The sequence below is a fragment of the Garra rufa genome, chromosome 1 (genome assembly GCF_049309525.1).
Source record: "Garra rufa chromosome 1, GarRuf1.0, whole genome shotgun sequence".
NCBI classification, from domain to species: domain Eukaryota; kingdom Metazoa; phylum Chordata; class Actinopteri; order Cypriniformes; family Cyprinidae; genus Garra; species Garra rufa.
The window spans coordinates 29,638,894-29,645,207 of NC_133361.1; positions in this window are offsets into that span (position 1 = coordinate 29,638,894).

A 6,314-nucleotide genomic window follows, 5' to 3' on the forward strand; every position below is an offset into this window, starting at 1 on the left:
TTAAAGTACAATGTACTTAATGTGGTCATATTGCATTGCAAAACACTTTTGCTTCTATTCAGGTGGGATATGGGTAAGGTTAGGGGCAGGTTTGGTGGTATGAGTAGGTTTCAGGGTGGGTTAGGGTGTAAGGGTTGGTTCAACAGTGGTAATTACAGAAATTAATCACAAATGTAATTACATATAGGTTTTTAAAAATATATAAATACAATGCAAAAACATGTATGTACACAATAAGTACACTGTACCAAATTATTAATTTAAATGTAAGTACATAGTTATTAAGGCCACCTAATGTAACGTGGGACCATTTTTTTAAATAAATACTTTTAAGCAAGGCAGCTTTGAATTGTTCAAAAGATTATCAGACTGGCATATTAGAATGGTTTCTGAAGGATCATGTGACGCTGAAAACTGGAGGAGTAATGCTGAAAAATCAGCTTTGCATCACAAGAATAAATTACATTTTAAAATATGTTAAACTAGTGAACAGTTACTTTAAATTGTAATAACATTTCACAATTTAACCTTTTTTTACTGTATTTTTTTTATCAAACTAATTCAACCTTGGTGAGCTTAAGACACCTAAAAAATGTGAAACACCAAACTGTTGTTAGAGTGTATAAATTAAATTTAGTTTGACATGCTGAAAATTTTTGGAAGTTAAGCATCTCTGTTCAGTGAACATTTGTCAAGGGAAAAATATGTATTTCTTTATTTATTTTTCTAAAGAGTTTCAGTTCACATTTATTACCCTGTTTAGGAGAGTCCATACTGCATTACATTTCATATAAATGACCTTTACATTTGGCCATACTATTTGTTTTTTTCTTTTGACATGGGAACCAACGTGTTTCAAATGAATCACTGATTGCCCTTTTGTGTAATTTTAATGAATGTAATTTTGTAACATTTCTGTGCCTCCAGTATTTCACATCTGTAATTTCAATCCTCAAGTGTTGTTTCCATGCAATCACAAGTGATTAAAAGAAAACAAACAAATTCAGCATCCTCTCCTTTTTCATTTGATTTGTTCGCTACAGTGCTGCATTGCGAACAGGACTCCAGCACAGGGAAATTGTCCTGAAGCAGTAGTTTATAGTGATACGGTAACAGTTTATGTTCCTTCGTAAGTCACCCCCTTGACCTTGGTTGAGTGAGCCTGGTAAAAAGCCATAAGTGGAGACTGAAATGTACTTTTCTTGACAGGGTTATTTCATGTGGTCACGGGGGAAATGTGGATGTCAGCGCTCTGTTGTCAAGCAAAAATGTAAACAGATATTTTACATGCTGTCAGACGGGGCTAACGCCACTAACCCACTGGAGAGCGGTGGCAGCTGCCTCGGGATCACAAGTGCTCTAATATTAGATGCAGAACAGAAGCAGCTCAGCTCTGAGGACTAGAGACCTGTCACTGAACGCAAGCTCCAGAACTGCACTCCAATCAGACCTCCTGACTTCATTCGGGGTCACAAACCAGCCGTTAATGTTAACAAATTACATAATGACAGCATCTGATGTGTTGACATCCTTTTTTGATGGATTGACAGCACGTGTAGTGCTAGCTTGGCTCATTCTGGCCAAGAACTGCCCATTAAGACTATTCACGCAGATGCTTTTAAATGCTTTTTAGAGGCAGGGTCATCTAAAATAGATTATTCCCCAATAATAGACATTAATGGAAAAGTAAATTCAAATAATGGCGCAGCAGTCTCTGCAAAAGTAAGATGTGGTTCTTGCCAGTCGTAGGGCTTCGGTAGCAGGGAGCAGGCCGGTCTCAGTGGAATGCCCACTTCTGAAGCCCATTTGGTTGGTATCCAGCAAGTTGTTCTGTGAAAGGAATGTGGAAAGTCGATTGAAGCCTTACTACAGTAGGTTACCGTGGGTGGTCCGTGGGCGAGCTGTCTGAGCCTGAGACCAGAGAGATATTGGTTTTAGATATTGGCGCTAAAAATAAAACAAATGAACGGAATTATTTGAAAAACCTGTCTTTGTTGTTCAGAGATCTGTATTTAGATCATAAAGCCGGATGATTATAACATGAGACTGAGTAAGTGTGGTAATTTCATTTCCTTGGCGATTTATGCCTTTAAAGCCATAGCTCGGATTCTTGCTCACTTTGCTATAGAAACCAATTACGGGAACAAAGGGTTTGGAGATATTGAAGTAGCACTGAGGATGTAGCTGAGTCATGCGTGGTAATATACTCCTTTTCTTCTTTCCATATTCATATAAGGTGAGATAACTGTGGGATGCGTCGTGGTACTTTTGTGAATGCAAGCAAAGAAATTGTTGAATAAAGTCGTTATTTTTGTTTCCTTTGCACACACAAAAGGTATTCTCGCAGCTTCATAACATTACGGTTGAACCACTAATGTCACATGGACTATTTTAACAATGTCCTTACTACCTTTCTTGGCCTTAAACATGGTAGCTGCATTGCTGTCTGTGCAGGGTCAGAAAGCTCTCGCATTTCATCAAAAATATCTTAATTTGTGTTCTGAAGACGAACAAAGGTCTTACGGGTCTGGAACGTAGACCTTTGAGTCACACTACTGAGATGCACAATGCACATTCGCAAATACACAGCTGTGAAAACTAAAATTTCAATTATGAGAAATGGTCACATTGCAAGATTTACTGTACATTGTGAGAGATAATGTCACATGGTGAGTTATAGTCACAACTGGAAGATAAACGGTTGCATTTGCGAGATCATATTTTGAGTTATACATTTTCAGTTGCAAGAAACAGTGACAATGTGAGATATAGCTTTGCACACACAAGAAATAAAGTTGAAATACTGTCACAATTGTAAGAACTAAAGTTATGAGAAATATTTAAATGTAAATTTGCAAACACAAAAAAAACGTTGTGAGATATAAATATATAAATTGTCAGAATTGTGAGAACTAAAGTTTCAGTTACAATAAAAAAATGACATTGCAAGATTTACCTTTACATTGTGAGATATAAAGTCACATGATGAGTTATAGTCACAATTGCAAGATAAAAAGTAATATGAAATATTATGAAGTCATATTTTGAGAGGTAAATATGCAATTATATAAGTGGCAGTGTGATGTATAAAGTCGCAAATACAACAAAATAAGTTTGCAATTATGATAAATACAGTTTTGAGAGATCCGTGAGATCAATAAAGCAATTGTAAAATCTAAAGTTTGTGACCCTGGACTACAAAACCAGACATATGGGTCAAATTTTTAAAATAAAAAATTTATACATCAGCTGTATAAATAAGCTTTCTATTGATGTATGTTTTTTTAGGATAGGACAATATTTGGCCCGAGATATAAACTATTTAAAAATCTGGAATCTGAGGGTGCAAAAAACATCTAAATACTGAGAAACACATTTTAGCTCAGAACTGAACCTGTTCAGGTCATGTTCCTTGTGTATACATGATTTCCCACAGAATTCAATAAGGACGGAATGATGGACAATGCAAAACTCCCCATCCATGTACATCTATGAACTTTGTTTGCAATTTTCATGCACTGCTTGAATTTCAAGACCGACACTCTCCTTTTTTGTGTGAGCTCAGATTCAGACTCCAGGGGTTAAGTGGTACCCGTGGCTCTGTTTAATCATTCAGTCCAGGTTCCCAGCACAAGAGTGTGCATGCGAGACTATCTTCTCTTGTTTATATCTCTGGATGTTGTATCTCACTGGCCACAAATTAAGGATTCCAATAGACTGCCCTGTTGTGCTCCACTGTGACGTGTGGCGAGTACTAAATATGACGGTGTGCCCTGGCCGCCCCTCGCTCTTGTTCTCAGGCTTTATAACTTTCAGAACTGTCACAGTATCTGACTGTTTTAAATGGAATAAGTGCATACATAGTTTTGTTTTTTATCATCTTGCAGAACAAGTGACTTTGGCCAACCAGTGTACTACTTTATTTCTTTCTTTAGGGAAGAGGTTGTTGCAAGACACACTGCTTCAGCTGATTTGAGGTGGAATGGATGAAAGTGGAAGTGTTTGACACTAGAGAGCGCCCAAATTTATCTTTGACAAACAAGAAGAAAACTCAAAGCTAGTACAAAATCATCCTTTTTTAAACTTTGACAGACCTTAAATCATTTGATTTATTGGTGTTTCTGCAAAGTATGAACTGAGCATGGAAACGCGAAAGAACAAACAGTGGGTCCCAAAAGTATGTGGTATATGTGGATCATTTCAACCCTAACAGATATTTTTGTGAAATGCATGAAAAATGGATTTGTATTATAATACTGTTAAATATGACATTTGATTTTTGTTTTGTTGCTGTTAAAAGAATAGTTCTCTTAAATGTTAAAAAAAAGAATAATTATGCACCCTCAGGCAATCCAAAACGTAGATAAGTTTGGTACTTCATCGAAACCGATTTCCTCTGTAGTGAAAGGGTACCATCAGAATTCGAGTTCAAACAGCTGATAAAAACATCCCAGTAATCTACACGACTCTAAAATACTAGTCCATAACCCATAATAACACTTCCTGTATTAAAAAAGTTGTCTCTTCTGAATTAGGAGAGAAATATATACAAATCAAGCACTGTTTACAAGCAAAAAAAGCCCAAACCGTTTGAAACAAAAACAAAAACATGGATTTTGATGTGAGAGGACAACAGGGGATCGACTATTTCACTGTCCACCCCAAAAATTCATTTTGGAGTGAACTATTCCTTTAATTTAAGAGTATTACAAAAATAACTCAAACCAGTCAGTTGATTATCTTAGGTTTTTAAAGTGAGTTTTTTCACCTTTTTTTAAATAAGCAGAAAACTAAGTTGCTTGCTATCTCATACATTTAACCACATCAGGGTAATGAGCTTTAAAATAATGTTTCCAGGGTAATGCAAAAATAACAACGACTTTGATGAATGCCACAACATGCACTATCCAATCAATCAAAATGAAATTTCCATTAGAATTGGGGGCTCGATACTTTCATTTCCTAGAAGTAAGAGAAAGTATTTCCAAGCTCAAGCAGAAATGTCAACGGAGAAATGAAGATCTATGCACTGGAGGAGTTCTGTATCATCTTTCCCCTACGGAATCACCAAACCTCTCTCCATAGACCACTACTTTAGCTAACCTTATAAGAGACACAAAAATTATATATTCTTTTACTTTTATGTGTGTCTCCTCCTTGCCTAATGCCTTATTACTTCAATGTTAATTTATGGAAGAGTTGTAAAGTATATGAGAAGGTCTATTCTGCCTCTGAGCTCTTGCTTTTTGAGTTAATTATTTGATGCTAATGAGGGCAGCTGTATGGCCCGTCTTTAAAGATCTTATAAAATAATTGGAAAGATGTTATTTCATTCACTTTGAGCAAATGCAGTGGGCCATTGGATGAATGCATGGATGCAATTGGTAGCCTGGGCAATTTTTCCTTCTGGTAGGTTGTTAAGTCTGCATAGGACAACTTTACAAGCTTGTTAAACGGCAGTTCGACCTGATCTCTCAGAATTCATAGCGCAATGGATGTGGCATTGGGGAAATCCTTAAAATTGTTTTAAAAATCATCTGTTTTTTGCTTGAAGCATGAGATAGAATAAACAGTTGATGAAATAAATTGTTAGGTGCACAGACAATCAAATCTGATTTTGTGGTAATGTACCATGTGACTTGTGTATCAATCTACTGATGTAAGCAACACTCTGGTTTCAATCTCCTGAGTCTATCTGCTTTATTAGCTACATGACAGTTGAAAACACCTGACTTAGATGTGACAAATGCTCAACATTTTCTCTTGAAGCAGATAATGAGCATTTTAGTTTAGTGGTTGGATACCTCTCACAGTTCTTATAAACAATACAGGTTTGTAATTTGCAATTCGATGAGTGAACCTTGACATTTTGTATGACTAAATGTTAATTTACATTTTAATTCAAGGGAATCTAACAATAAAAAAAAAAGTTTGTCAAGACAAACTTTGACTGCTGACAGAGATGTGTGATAAAAAACCTTGAAATCTGAAAGCAGACTGCAAATAGGTCTTACGTAGTTTGAATACATGCACATAAAAGAAAAATGTGAAGGTTGCAAACTTTGTTGCTAGTGTGTTCTAGGTGGTTACTAAGCAGATAGATGGATGAATGGACGGACAGACAGACAGACAGACAGACAGACAGAAAATATGGATGGACAAACAGATGGACGGATGGACAGACAGACAGACAGAAAGACAATTGGATAGATAAATAGAGAGACAAACAAACAGATGGGTGGATGGATGATGGATAGACAGACAGACAGACAAACAGCAAAGATGGATGGATATACAGATAGATGGATGGATGG